The following is a 16,316-nucleotide window of genomic DNA, read 5'->3' as shown; positions in this document are numbered from 1 at the left end:
CAGGGGGGGTCATGTGAACCCCCGTGTCGGCGATCGCAGCAACCCGCAGGTCAATTCAGACCTGCGGTTTGCTGCGCTTTTTGCAGTTTCTGATGCCCGCGGTCCCTGACCGCGGGGATCAGAAACTTTTGAGTGCCTATAATCAATATTTTTCACCCCCCCTGCACCCCTGCACGATTTGATGCCGGCGGGTGGTGCGGGGGGGGTGTTGCATGCGGTGGGGGCGGTGCGGGAGGCGGGCGGTGCGGCAGGCGGGATCGCGATCCCCCGCCCGCCTCCCCATGAATGATCGTTGGCTTCTAGTGGGTATACCAGGGTGCCAGCACATTGCTGGCACCCTGGTATAAACGGCTGACATCTGTGCAGATGTCAGCCGTTTAACCCTTTCCATACTGCGGTCCGTACGGACCGCTGTATGGAAAAAGTTAACTGTCGTCGGTCAGGGAGCTCCCTCCCTCTCCATCGGGGGGCTGCTGTGCCTTTGCAGCCCCCCGATGGAGAGGGAGAGAGCCCCCAGAGAGCCCCCCTCAGCCCTGTGCTTACCCTTCCCCGTCTGCGAAGTTCTGAGCAGACGGGGAGGGTTCCCATGGCAACAGGACGCCTGCTCAGGCGTCCTGCTGTCCATGGTGCTGAACAGATCTGTGCTAAAAGCATAGATCTGTTCAGTGTAAGTAAAATACAGTACAGAACAATATATATTGTACTGTACTGTATTATACAGACATCAGACCCACTGGATCTTCCAGAACCAAGTGGGTCTGGGTCAAAAAAAAGTTAAAAAAAGTGAAAAAAGTTAAGATAAAAAAAAAAACATTCATCACTGAATAAAAATAAAAAAAATAAAATACACTACACATATTAGGTATCGCCGCGTCCGTAACGACCTGATATATAAAACGGTCATGTTACTTTCCCCGCACGGTGAACACCATAAAAATAAAAAAATAAAAACTATGAGAAAATTGAAATTTTGCCCACCTTACTTCCCAAAAAAGGTAATAAAAGTGATCAAAAAAGTCACATGTACGCCAAAATAGTACCAATCAAACCGTCATCTCATCCCGCAAAAATCATACCTTACCCAAGATAATCGCCCAAAAACTGAAAAAACTATGGCTCTCAGACTAAAGAAACACTAAAACATGATTTTTTTTGTTTCAAAAATGAAATCATTGTGTAAAACTTACATAAATAAAAATAAAGTATACATATTAGGTATCGCCGCGTCCGTATCGACCGGCTCTATAAGAATATCACATGATCTAACCCCTCAGGTGACCACCGTAAAAAATAAAAAATAAAAACGGTGTAAAAAAAGCCATTTTTTGTCATCTTACGTCACAAAAAGTGTAATAACAAGCGATCAAAAAGTCATATGCACCCCAAAATAGTGCCAATTAAACCGTCATCTCATCCCGCAAAAAATGAGACCCCTACTCAAGATAATCGCCCAAAAACTGAAAAAACTATGGCTCTTAGACTATGGAGACACTAAAACTTTTTTTGGTTTTAAAAATGAAGTTATTGTATAAAACTTACATAAATAAAAAAAAAGGTATACATATTAGGTATCACCGCGTCCGTGACAACCTGCTCTATAAAATTACCACATGATCTAACCTGTCAGATGAATGTTGTAAATAACAAAAAAAAAACGTGCCAAAAAAGCTATTTCTTGTTACCTTGCCGCACAAAAAGTGTAATATAGAGCAACCAAAAATCATATGTACCCTAAACTAGTACCAACAAAGCTGCCACCTTATTCCGTACTTTCTAAAATGGGGTCACTTTTTTGGAGTTTCTACTCTAGGGGTGCATCAGGGGGGCTTCAAATGGACATGGTGTCAAAAAAACCAGTCCAGCAAAACCTGCCTTCCAAAAACCGTATGGCATTCCTTTCCTTCTGCGCCCTGCCGTGTGCCCGTACAGCGGTTTACGACCACATATGGGGTGTTTCTGTAAACTACAGAATAAGGGCCATAAATAATGAGTTTTGTTTGGCTGTTAACCCTTGCTTTGTTACTGGAAAAAAAATATTAAAATGGAAAAATCTGCCAAAAAAGTGAAATTTTGAAATTGTATCTCTATTTTCCCATTAAATCTTGTGCAACACCTAAAGGGTTAACAAAGTTTGTAAAATCAGTTTTGAATACCTTGAGGGTGTAGTTTCTTAGATGGGGTCACTTTTATGGAGTTTCTACTCTAGGGTGCATCAGGGGGGCTTCAAATGGGACATGGTGTCAAAAAAACAGTCCAGCAAAATCTGGCTTCCAAAAACCATACGGCGCACCTTTCACTCTACGCCCCGCTGTGTGGCCGTACAGTAGTTTACGGCCACATATGGGGTGTTTCTGTAAACGGCAGAGTCAGGGCAATAAAGATACAGTCTTGTTTAGCTGTTAACCCTTGCTTTGTTAGTGGAAAAAATGGGTTAAAATGGAAAATTAGGCAAAAAAAAATGAAATTCTCAAATTTCATCCCCATTTGCCAATAACTCTTGTGCAATACCTAAAGGGTTAACGAAGCTTGTAAAATCAGTTTTGAATACCTTGAGGGGTGTAGTTTATAGAATGGGGTCATTTTTGGGCGGTTTCTATTATGTAAGCCTCGCAAAGTGACTTCAGACCTGTAGTGGTCCCTAAAAATTTGGTTTTTGTAAATTTCTGAAAAATTTCAAGATTTGCTTCTAAACTTCTAAGCCTTATAACATCCCCAAAAAATAAAATATCAATCCCAAAATGCTACAAACATGAAGTAGACATATGGGGAATGTAAAGTCATCAAAATTTTTGGGGGTATTACTATGTATTACAGAAGTAGAGAAACTGAAACTTTGAAATTTGTAAATTTTTCAAAATTTTTGGTAAATATGGTATTTTTTTATGCAAAAAAATTAACTTTTTTGACCAAATTTTAGCAGTGTCATGAAGTACAATATGTGACGAAAAAACAATCTCAGAACAGCCTGGATAAGTCAAAGCGTTTTAAAGTTATCAGCACTTAAAGTGACACTGGTCAGATTTACAAAAAATGGCCAAGTCCTTAAGGTGAAATAGGGCTGAGTCCTTAAGGGGTTAAGGACCAGTTCAGGTCTGAAGTCACTTTGTGAAAACCCCCCATAAATGACCCCATTGTAGAAACTACACCCCTCAAGCTACTCAAAACTTATTTTACAAACTTTGTTAACCCTTTAGGTGTTCCACACAAATTAAAAGAAATATAGAGATGAAATTAAAAAAATTCACTTTTTTGGGCAGATTTTCCATTTTAATCCATTTTTTTCTTTAACACATCGAGGGTTAACAGCCAAACAAAACTCAATATTTTTTACCCTGATTCTGCGGTGTACAGAAACACCCCACATGTGGTCGTAAACTGATGTAAGGGCGCACTGCAGGGCGCAGAAGAAAAGGAGCGCCACATGGTTTTTGAAAGGCAGATTTTGCTAGACTGGTTTTTAGATGCCATGTCCCATTTTAAGCCCCCCTGATGCACCCTTACAGTAGAAACTCCCAATAAGTGACCCATTTTAGAAACTAGGAGATAAGGTGCCAATTTTATCGGTACTATTTCGGTGTACATATGATTTTTAATTGCTCTATATTACGTTTTTTGCGAGGCAAGGTAACCAAAAAATGGCTGTTTTGGCACCATTTTTATTTTTACAACATTCATCTGACATACGCCTTTTTAATCGCTTGCTGTTGCAATCTTTGCGATGTATGGTGACAAAAATTGCTTTTTTTTTATACAGTTTCTATTTTTTATTTTTTACGGTGTTCACCTGAGGGGTTAGGTCATGTGATATTTTTATAGAGCTGGTTGTTACGTTCGCGGCGATACCTAATATGTATACTTTTTTTTTATTTATTTCACTTTAACACAATAATAGCGTATTTGACACAAAAAAATTATGTTTTAGTATATCATTTTTTTTTTTTGCGATTTTCTTATGTAGGGGCTCATTTTTTGCAGGATGAGGTGACGGTTTTATTGGTATCATTTTGTGGGACATACGCCTTTTTGATCACTTGGTGTTGCACTTTTTGTGATGTAAGGTAACAAAAATGGCTTTTTTTTGGTGTTTATCGGACAGGTGGATCAGGTGATATTTTTATAGAGTCGATCGTTACAGACGCGGCGATAACTAATATGTGTGTTTTTTCACTTGAAACTTTTTTTTTATTAAAAACTGTTTTTTACTTCTTTTTTTTTTTTTTTACTTTATTTCTGACTTTAACTTTTGGGGGTCTGATCCCCTCTGCAATGCATTACAATACATGTATTGTAATGCATTGCCTGTTAGTGTATTACACAGAGGCTGGATCTCCTCGGCACCCGTAGAAGACAGGTCCCGATGCCGTGCAAGGCATTGGGCAGCCTCTGCACGGCATCTGACTACCTTCTCACCCATCGGGTCCCCGCCACAGCAGCGCGGGGACCCGATGGGCTCCCTCACCCGCAGCAAACCCCTTCTATGTCGCGGTCAGCGCTGACCGTGGCATAGAAGGGGTTAATGCGCTGGCATCGGTGTTTTCACCGATGCCGGCGCATACAGCAGGGGACCGGCTAATGGGAACAGCCAGTCCCCTGCAGCTGATCGGGTGGGCGCAGCTCATTATGGCGCTGGTTGGGAAGGGGTTAAACAGCACTTGTAATCAGGATCTACCCAATCAAACCAGGCATACTACCTGGTAGGGTTGAGCCTGCTGATTACAATGATACCTGTCTTGTGAAAATCGGTTGCGGCATTCCAGAGAATTTTTTTTTTTTTCTTTATACACATGAAGGCTTCCTTGCACTGAGGGGCGGGGCCCTGCCTCTCAGCTTTTTCCTGTGCTGGCCACACCCCTCGGTGCACTGAAACCTTAATTTGCATGAAGAATAAAAGTTGCTTTTCTCTGGAGTGCCTCAACTGATTTTCACAAGACAGGTATCCTTTTAATCACCCGGATCAACCCTACCAGGCAGTAAGCTTGATCGGGGTTAATCTAATAAGGTTGATCCTGCTGACATGTGCTCTTTAACATGGAAGTTGCTGCGAATATCCAGATGCTAAAGCCGATGGCAAACAGATGATTTTTCCAGGAGAATTAATTGCGGCCACTATAGAGGACATAGGGTATTACATGGTGACTATTGAGATGAATGGTCAATATGCAATACATATCCAGTCCGAGTCCTTCACAACTAGAGACACTACTTATTAACATCTTTCCTGGTTCATAGATTGTCTCATCGATGGTTCTAAAGAGACTTTCCCTTTAAGTGCAAATGAGTACAAGGGGATTGACTATCTCTAAATAAGTATATAGGGTGAGTTTAATATAAGGAGAAATGATAGGTCAATCAGCATTTAGAAGAAAGTATCACATTAGATAATCTAAGAAGGCTGGGCAGAGATCTGTGTCCTTAGGGATCCTTGATTGGGAAAACTGGTAGAAAGCATTCAGATACAGATGTTTTCTCAACACGACAACCCTTGGGGATTACACGACCGCTGCAGGTCTGGCCCCTGAAACCCCTTGTAATCAGCGGTATTCACATTATTGAAATAGTAGCCATCACAAAAGAATGGCCGACCATTTAAAATATGGTTAGGCCAAGTGCTCCAAAGCAGGAACCTCAATGGTCGAGGGGTAACTTTTAGAAATGACTCCTCTAACTTTAACACTTTGTATTCTAGTTGAGTCGTTGCTCCATATGGGACTTTGTGTTAAACCAGTGATGATTCCAAGTCCTGAAGAAGGAGCAACAAATGACAATAGTCAGGGTGCGGGTGCTACAGACAGACAAGTGTTAGTGCACGTTTCGACCCCTGGTGGCCTCATCTTACATCTAGAGTTGTCCATTGGTGCCACAGAGACCAAGTGGAACAAAAATATCACAGCAGACCAAACTGAGGTCATACAAGACTCTATCTCTCAGCCTTTAATGAAGGAATAGGAGTTTTGAGCAGCTTTTTTGAAGCCCCGTTGCCTCACTTTACGCCAATGCGTAATTCTTTTAGGACTACCACATGATTATTATTGTCGCAGGGACCGGCTCTTACCAGTCTATGGGTAGCTTAGTGACCATATATTTATATTAGTGCCAGCTTAGATGGAATGGCTACACACCAGCTCATTTAGAAGAAATTAGATAGCAAGCCTGTTTGTACAATAAAGTGTTGTGGGACCACCGGAATCACATTACGAAATTCTCAAGTCTTGTGGTTGTCTACGGTTTTTCTACTAAAAGCACAAAGACAACAGCTGCACAGATGCCCAGATTCCTATTTGGATGCTTTTAAATATTCATAAATATCCCTATAACCACCCCTACTCCTCTCTTCCACAAACCTGGCCAACGACCAAAGACCACAAGCTGTGCACTTATTTCTGCAGGGCTGGATTAATGAAGTGGTTGAAGGAATTGCAATTCCGAGTAGCTCCCAGAAGCTCACCAAACCCCCTGGAAAAAATGCTTACTTGCCTTTGACAACTAGCAGGTTTTGTTCTTGGAAATGGATGAAGGAAACAAAGGGCAATAGTCCATTGTGTGTTCGGTTATTCTCTCATGAATAGGTCAAAAATAAGCTAACTTCTTATTAATAGGTGGCCTTAACCTGGGGGTGTAGCTTTAGGGGCAGCAGGCTCACTTGGTCCATAATACCTGTGGTTGCCCGATGGTCTCTTGGTACCATAAGAGGACTCCATGATCATAAATGGCACATGTTGTGGGGAGCGGTCTGTTGTTGGGACCTAGAATTTGAAAGCTTTAGCTCTGCCTTGACTAGCTTAGATGTTGGACGGGTTTTGACTTTCGAAAGATGTGCTCACCCCATAAATTCATTGTATAAGCTTTTACACAGGTCAATTATACAAATGTTCATTACCAAAAATTGGCCCGATCCTTGGCTTGTGTAAAAGTATTTAAAAGAGTTCTTTGGTATAGGAAACCCATCATCTAATACCATAGTAGAGAATTTTGAGTCACCAAAGAGGAGTTCCAGGTCCAGGAGCAAAGTGACTACAACAATTTTCTCTGGAGAGCCCAGCCTGTCAATGAATTTCATAGACAGCCTAATGATTTTAAGGTAAACTGTGAAATACGTCATTCCTCCTTTGGTGGCACTGTAGGGAAATTGAACTCTTGCATTCCCTCACAGATTATAGCTGATTACTGATGGTCCAAGCAGCAGGACACCATGAGGGTAGCTTATTGTACAATAAAGTGTGAGATAGTGACAGATCTCACGGAGGTGAGAGGCAAGGAAGGGGTGGATAGTGCAGTCTACACCCCTATTCCACCACAGGTGAGACCAGCTGGAGGTGCTCGGGCTGGCATAAAGCACCTCCCAGGGTGTCCGTCTAGGGGGAGAGTCTTTGTGCAACAGAGTCCTGCTGGAGGCTCTGGAAGAGTGTTCTCAGCCGGGCTGGCTGAGGGGCCACGGGGTTAGGTGCTAGCCGGAACATTGGGGGACGCTGTGACGCCTGGACGCAAGGGTCACGAGGCCGGCGTCGGGAGGACTACTGGGCCACAATCCCCCATAAAGGTACTAGACTTGAGACCGTGTAAACGGGGCCCTGTGCAGCCAGGAGGCTGATGGACATTGGGCTGGGAAAGCCGGATGTTATGACCGTGTGTGAACGGTACTTTAGGTGAGTCAGGGATATGTTACGTTTAGTTAGAGCCCAGCCGGGCGAGTGTTTATTATTTTGTATAATTATTTATGTTTTTTTTGCTGAGGTGCCAAATAAAAGCGATGTTTGGACCTTAAACTTGGTGTCTGGCGAAGATACTTGTGTGAATGACCCCCGGAGAAGAGCTAACCCCCCACAAAAGAGATTATCCAAAGTTGCACACCCCATCAATGTAAACCTGTACTCGGGCCCCTTAACTGTCTTTGGCCTCAGTGATGACATCACACTGTTTAGAATCTCCATAAATTAGGCATATTTCTGGTGCAGATTGCAGTGCAAACGTCCTTTGCGCCGCAATCTGCGACTTCTCCCCACTCATGCCAAGTCTAAAGAAGTGGGCATGGCGTGGGAGGGTAAGGGGACTGGCCAACAGACCCGTCTCATTCATAATTTTCTATGCCTGGATTAGGTGTAGAAAATGGTCTAAATGTAAGGCAACTAAGAAGCTGTCTTACATTTAGAAGAGGCGGTGGATCCGCCGGCAGCTCTTCATAACTCAGGTGGATCCACCACCGGCCCAGGGCCTTCAAAGTGCCCCTAAATTTCTAAAGAATTAATGGATACTTATTGAATGGATTTCTCTTACAGTGTGGGGACCCTGTGTCCCCAACCCAAGTCATAGGTTTATTTTAAAGGGGTCAACTCACATATTTCAAAACTCTCTTTTACTCACCTCTCTGGAGGACTTTCTTCCCTTTCTGTGGACGGGCAGCAGCTCACATGAGACAATTAAGCACCTGCATTCCCCAGGATGCATTGCATTCAGCCCTTGTTAGCCCCTCACTGAATTGAAAATAGTCCCCATACATCCCCATACATATATGATATGAAATGCTTCCCTCCCCCCCCCAAATTTCCTTCGCCACTGTCTGTGTATTTCAATGAATTTAGATGTAGGGGCTAATGAATCAAAGGTGTCTGGACTGCTTCACCTGCTTCTCTATGAGATCACTATGCCGAGACTGAGGGAAGCAGAAGGAAGCAAGAAAGCTGTTGAGCACATTAGTCTACCAGAAGGGGGGCAGAAAGATAAACAGCAGGGGGCGCCACCAGAGAGAAAAATATAATGCACATAAAAAAAATCTAACAATATTTTTAATCCATGCATATTGCAATAAGAGTTAATTTGAAATGCCCTAAATAATACTTTTCATGGGATACCCTCTTTAAAGCTTTGCACCCCAAATTCCTATCCCATTGGTTAGGCGGTCTACCAGAATTATGTCCTGTATCATTTCATTCTTGGGCTAGACAGAAAAGCCAGACTGCACAGACAGCTCTTTCAATCATCTGGGAATTCATTCCCTGATCTGCTTGTGATCTCCGCGTTCCAAAACAGGTTGCAAAACCGAGGCCTGTGCTTTCCTAAAAACTGACAGGTTGTTTAATTATTCTTGTGTCATTAAGTTTTAAACAGTCATATTTTTGCTAATGGAATGACTTAATTTGACAGATTGTCGTGGATTCTTGGAAAGCTCCAGTGGAGACATCGCTCCCTCCATTTGGGGATGTCATAAAAAAAAAAAAACGAAGCCGCCGCAAATTCTGACTAAAATAACCGTGGTTGTAAAAATGCAGGCATCAATTTTCACTTGAAAGCGAATCGTTTGTTTATTAACCATTAGCATATTAAAAGTTAATTGTTTAAAGCATGCACTAATGAGTGCGTTCAAATTAATGCTAAAATTAAAATAAACAAATGGAAGCTTCTAATAACCGCTTACCGCAGATTATTAGGAGACATATTCTTCTTGATTAATTTGAATATGTAAGGAAAATAGACATTGGGGAAATTGCTTCCCTGGGTTTGGAAAATTGCTGCAGTGATATACACTCACCTAAAGAATTATTAGGAACACCTGTTCTATTTCTCATTAATGCAATTATCTAGTTAACCAATCACATGGCAGTTGCCTCAATGCATTTAGGGGGGTGGTCCTGGTCAAGACAATCTCCTGAACTCCAAACTGAATGTCAGAATGGGAAAGAAAGGTGATTTAAGCAATTTTGAGCGTGGCATGGTTGTTGGTGCCAGACGGGCCGGTCTGAGTATTTCACAATCTGCTCAGTTACTGGGATTTTTCACGCACAACCATTTCTAGGGTTTACAAAGAATGGTGTGAAAAGGGAAAAACATCCAGTATGCGGCAGTCCTGTGGGCGAAAATGCCTTGTGGATGCTAGAGGTCAGAGGAGAATGGGCCGACTGATTCAAGCTGATAGAAGAGCAACGTTGACTGAAATAACCACTCGTTACAACCGAGGTATGCAGCAAAGCATTTGTGAAGCCACAACACGCACAACCTTGAGGCGGATGGGCTACAACAGCAGAAGACCCCACCGGGTACCACTCATCTCCACTACAAATAGGAAAAAGAGGCTACAATTTGCACAAGCTCACCAAAATTGGACTGTTGAAGACTGGACAAATGTTGCCTGGTCTGATGAGTCTCGATTTCTGTTGAGACATTCAAATGGTTGAGTCCGAATTTGGCGTAAACAGAATGAGAACATGTATCCATCCTCTGATGGCTACTTCCAGCAGGAAAATGCACCATGTCACAAAGCTCGAATCATTTCAAATTGTTTTCTTGAACATGACAATGAGTTCACTGTACTAAAATGGCCCCCACAGTCACCAGATCTCAACCCAATAGAGCATCTTTGGGATGTGGCGGAACGGGAGCTTCGTGCCCTGGATGTGCATCCCTCAAATCTCCATCAACTGCAAGATGCTATCCTTTCAATATGGGCCGACATTTCTAAAGAATGCAATCAGCACCTTGTTGAATTAATGCCACGTAGAATTAAGGCAGTTCTGAAGGCAAAAGGGGGTCCAACACCGTATTAGTATGGTGTTCCTAATAATTCTTTAGGTGAGTGTATACCTTAATGGAGCCTTAAAGGGGTTGTCCAGAAGTTTACTACTAATGGCCTCAATAGCTGATGGACAGGGGTCCAACATCACAGACCCCTGTCGATCAGCTGTTTTGGCATAGCTCCTGCTCGAGAACTACCGTACACAGCTCCGTTCATTGCGTAGTTGACAGTGCCAGTTACTGCGGTACTACTCCCAATCTCTTCAATAGGAGCAGCACTGAATTAACTACCATTTTCTACTGCACCATGGATGGAGCTATATAGTTCCCGGACCTGTATTGGCAATCGCCAGGAGAAGTTGTCATGGTGGTCTGGGTCAGATGAGGAAGAAGAGGAAATAGCATGTCTACAACCAGAGGAGACATCATCTGTATGTCATTGGATTTATAAAGGAACGGTCATCTCTCCTGACAGTGTCCCTGTAGCCCAGGTCTAGTTTACAACTGAATGTTAGCATTCCCCTTGACAAGCGGATGTGTCCCTACAAAGATTAATAACATCAGCATTGATTGGACACCATCAGTCTGTAGCAACACAGCGTTTTGGCAAGGAAAATCATAACAGTCAGTTGTCAATGCTAGCACAGAAAGTTAGTAATGTCTATAGACATGATGTGGCACAGCAGCATTGGTGAAGTCTAAGATTTGGGAACAGTCTAGGAACTGTGGTCTGCTTAATCCACTACTGTTAGGTATGGGGGTGTTGGGGGACTAGTAAGGTGAGTAATGCTTCTTTATTAAGGGGTATATGGGGAGTATATTCTGGGGTTTTATATGCAATAATCAGGAGAAGTTGTCATGGTGGTCTGGGTCCGAAGGAGAAGAATAGGAAAGAGAATATCTACAATCAGGGGAGGCATCATCAGTAATTCACTGGGTTTAAGGAAGCTGTTGCCTCTTCTGACATGTCTGTTATAGTAAATAGTTATACTCCACACAAAAAAATCTCCATGTAGCCCTGGTGTATGACACAGTTCTTCTGCCACTTAAATGGACACCAATACTATGGTAAATTGGAGACCCATTTACAGACCTTGTATTGGGAGCCAGGAGTCTCTTGTAATGTTTTCGAGTCCAGTGGTAGCAGTCACACCTAAAATGTCCAAAAAGCCCCTCTGTCAGAGTATGGCAGCACCGTAAATGGTCAATTTTTCTCTGGTACCCAAGAGCTTTAACTTCTGCAATACGAATTCCATCCTAATAGGCTAAAAAGAGAGTTTAGCATTCTGCATGGCCTATTAACTTCCCAAGTACAAAAAATACTTGTCCAGTGTCTACTATAAGGCTCCGATATGGGTGATTATGTATTTCTAGACAGTCTACAGTATACAAATAGTGGACCTTTGGTCATTATCCCTAACAAAAAGAATAGATGCATCCGTGAAGTTTTTGAAGTGTGTTGCCCATATAGACAAAAGAAGCTGGACTGGAAGCTAGCCACTTACATCAGTCTCTGAACCCAATGAAGCTCACAATCTAAGTTCCATATGTTACCCACTAGATTTACTGGGATTGTACTGGACTTAAATATTGATGACCTATCTTCAGGATAGGTCATCATCAATATCTGATCTGTGATCATTCGACTCCTGGCACCCCTGCTGTTCAGATATTTAAAAGGGGCGTAGTGCTTGGGCGAGGGTTGTGGTCTTCTCCTGAACCTGTGACCTCACATGCATCGGTCACATTGCTTTTGTGCATCTCAGATCCATTCAAGTGAATGGAGTTAAGCTTCAATATTAAGTAAGCCCACTATACAATGTACAGCACTGTGTTTGGTACACTATGAAGACCTGTTGGATTGGTTGTTGGATCCCCACGGATCAGATATTTATAACCTATCCTGAGGATAGGCCATCAATATCTAAAGAGGTTGACTCATCTCACACATTACTAGCATCATCGCTAGGATATGCCATCAATGTCAGATATATGCAGGTCCCACCTCTAGGACCCGTTCCTATCTCCAGAAAGGGGCCTCCCTCCATATCCTACCAATATGTCATCAATGTCTGAGATGAGACAAGCCCTTTAGATACTGAAAACTCCTTTAATTTCAGTAATTTATCCTATCAGTATGTTGTTGTTTTTTTTTTTTTTTAGAAGACTAGTAAAGTACATAAAAGAAGCCTGCATCAATACCTAGAAAACAAGCAAAGTCTATACATGAGTTTCTCTGGTCAGAGTCAAGCCCATTGCTAACCATTGAGCCAACATTCAACAGAATCTAAAAAAGTATGCCATAACCTACATTATGAAATGATTGAACTTCTACCAGTAGGAGGACTTCTGTAATATTAGTGATTTAGCCTTTGCCAACCAGTGTTTTTGGAGAATTGACTTCTTAGGTGCTAACCCTAAACAATGATTTAGGCATCCAGGGTTGTCAGCACTGTCTATGTGTTTAGACTTTGCCACTGCGCTCAGGTCAAAGTGACAAACAGGCGATAATTTCCTCGCCATTGTTGTTCAGGATGCACTTTGTCTACGTTATATTTAGTGCTACAAAAACACAACCCCTGATGTTGGTCGAAGACTTTTTCTTTGTGAACTGTGAAGAGGAGTCACCCAAAAAAATGGACCTAAAACAAAACCCTCTGTGCTGGGTTGTTCAGCATAACATAACCAATCACTGATACTGTCATCGCATTGCCTTTCACCACCTAACTAAACACATGTGCACCAGTCACAGCATTAAAAAATGAATCCCGACGGCCTCATGTCCAAACATTTATCCCTCTGACCTTTGACCAAAGGAGACCACCAGTTGTCCTTCCTTGTATTGCTGTGATGACCTCTGGCTAAAGCTATATTCCAGAAGTACTGCACTTATGACAATAGAGATGAGACATGAGATGAGACAGATCCACAGCTCTACCAGAACATACGAGAAGGAATTATTTTTTTTCTCACAGAGTTTCTTCATGACATTTTCTAAAACTTTTCATATATTATATCGATAGTCACATGGTGATCACACTACCTTATACAGTTGTGTTCAAAATAATAGCAGTGTGTTTAAAAAAGTGAATAAAGCTCAAAATCCTTCTAATAGCTTTTATTTCCAGAAATACACAGAAATGCATTGGGAACACTACACATTATATTCCAAATCGAAACATGAAGAAAAATATATCAAATTTGTGTTGTGTTCCTCTAAAAGAATTGAAGAAAAGTGAATATTAGACTGTTCAAAAAAACAGCAGTGTTTGTATTCTTCTTTACAAACTAATACATTCACTATATAAACTGAAACCTGCTTGAAGATTTTGCTTTCCTTTGAATGACTTAAAAGGAAATTGTCACCTGGATTTTGTGTATAGAGCTGAGGACATCGGTTGCTAGATGGTCACTAGCACATCCGCAATACCCTGTCCCCATAGCTCTGTGTGCTTTTATTGTGTAAAAAAGATTTGATACATATGCAAATTAACCTGATATGTGTCCTGTACGTGAGATGTGTCAGGGACAGGACTCATCTCAGGTTAATTTGCATATGTATCAAATCGTTGTTTTTTTTACACAATAAAAGCACACAGAGCTATGGGGACTGGGTATTGCGGATGTGCTAGCGGCCATCTAGCAGCCCATGTCCTCAGCTCTATACACAAAATCCTGGTGACAGGTTCCCTTTAGCTAATATTTAGTTGTATAACCGCTGTACATCTGGAGGATTGGACTACATTCCACAGTTCTTCTCTTTCTTGGTTTTGCCTCAGAAACTGCATTTTTGATGTCACCCCACAAGTTTTCTATTGTATTAAGATCCGGGGATTGGGCTGGCCACTCCATAACGTCAATCTTGTTGGTCTGGAACCAAGATGTTGCTCGTTTACTGCTGTGTTTGGGGTCGTTGTCTTGTTGGAACACCCATTTCAAGAGCATTTCCTCTTCAGCATAAGGCGGCATGACCTCTTCAAACTGATCCATGATCCCTGATATGTGATAAATAGGCCCAACACCGTAGTATGAGAAACATCCCCATATCATGATGCTTGCGCCACCATGCTTCACTGTCTTCACAGTGTACTGTGGCTTGAATTCAGTGTTTGGGGGTCGTCTGACAAACTGTCTCCGGCCACGAGACCCAAAAAGAACAATCTTACTTCCATCAGTCCACAAAATGTTGCGCCATTTCTCTTTAGGCCGGTCAATGTGCTCTTTGGCAGATTGTAACCTCTTCAGCACATGTCTTTTTTCCACAGTAGGACTTTGCGGGGGCTTCCTGCAGATAGCTTGGCTTCACATAGGTGTATTCTAATTGTAACAGTACTCACAGGTAACTTTAGACCTTCTTTGATCTTCCTGGAGCTGATTGTTGGCCGAGTCCTTGCTATTTTGGCTATTCTTCTATCCATTCGAATGGTAGTTTTTCGCTTTCTTCCCCGTCTTTCAGGTTTTGGTTTCCATTTTAAAGCATTTGCGATCATTTTAGCTGAGCAGCCTATCATTTTCTGCACTTCTCTACATGTTTTCCCCTCTCCAATCAACTTTTTAATCAAGGTACGCTGTTTTTCTGAACAATGTCTGGAACAACCTATTTTCCTCTGAATTTCAGAGAGAAATGCACTGTAACCAGCATGTACAACGTTTGCTGCCTTCCTTCTTTAAATAAGGGCAATAATTGAAGAATGAATGACCTCACTCATTGAACTCCACACTATTATTTTGAACATGTCCCTTTCAATTAGTGATTGAATTACAGAGAATCAGCAGCATGTATGTCATGACTGTTGGGTCTGTTGGATTTCTATTACTCTACTACACCTGCTAGTAAATTATTTGCCATGTAGAAATATCATTTCTACCAAACACAGTGATTGATCAGGTTAGTGATGTCTGACTGCTATTATTTTGAACACAACTGTATATGCCTATTGTAGCCCAGGGACCTAGGTTTTTCTGTTTCCCAAGGTTAGATATCTCAGCTACCTTCCCCAATCCAAAAACTGTCTCTCTATAAAATGACAGACTTTTCTGTAGGTCTCACCTTTGGGACTCGCACTTATCTGGAGAACAGAAGTCCCCAAACCCCATCCTGCAAGCTAAGGTGACCAGAGGGGTAAATGTAGAAATAACCGTGTTTTCTAAAATCCCCCAAAAATTCTCAATATATGAGTCCCAGTGTTATCCTCGAGGATTTCCAAATGCTTGGTTAGGCTTTGTTCACATCTGTGCAAATTCTGGTAAAAATGGCAGACAAAATAGCCAAGCTATTGTGCTATTTTGCCTGGTAAACCATGGACACTAGAGATGAACAAATTGATTCTAAATGAATGGGATTTGACCCAAATTTTGTAAAAATTTGAGGTGGACCCTAATCCGAATTTTTTGTAATTTGATTCAGGAAAATTTTGGAGAGAAAGAATAAAAAAAATAAAAGAAATAAAGAAAATGAGACACAAAAGAAAAAATTGTTCTAGAAGACCTCAGAGGGTCATACACAAATGTTCAGGCCAATTGGAGCACATTCAGTTAGGGTATAACTGATTCGGAGTCAAATCCTTCTAATTTTGAATGATTCGCCCATCTCTCCATTGGGTCCATTGTGTTTCTGTGATGGTGTCCATCTCTGTAATGGACACCATCACAGAAACCCAATGGACCCTATTATAGCCAGTGGGTTGCCATTGGTGTCCATTATGTCAAGGATCTGGAATTTCCTTTGTTTTTGTTGTGCTCCTCCCAAGATACAACATATGTGAATGAAGCCTTATCTTGGTTTCCTACATGGTTGAAAAATGTTGGATAAC

The sequence above is a fragment of the Bufo bufo genome, chromosome 7 (assembly GCF_905171765.1).
Source record: "Bufo bufo chromosome 7, aBufBuf1.1, whole genome shotgun sequence".
Taxonomy (NCBI): Eukaryota; Metazoa; Chordata; class Amphibia; order Anura; family Bufonidae; genus Bufo; species Bufo bufo.
The sequence above is the reverse complement of the archived record's forward strand: the minus strand, read 5'-3'. Positions refer to the sequence as shown.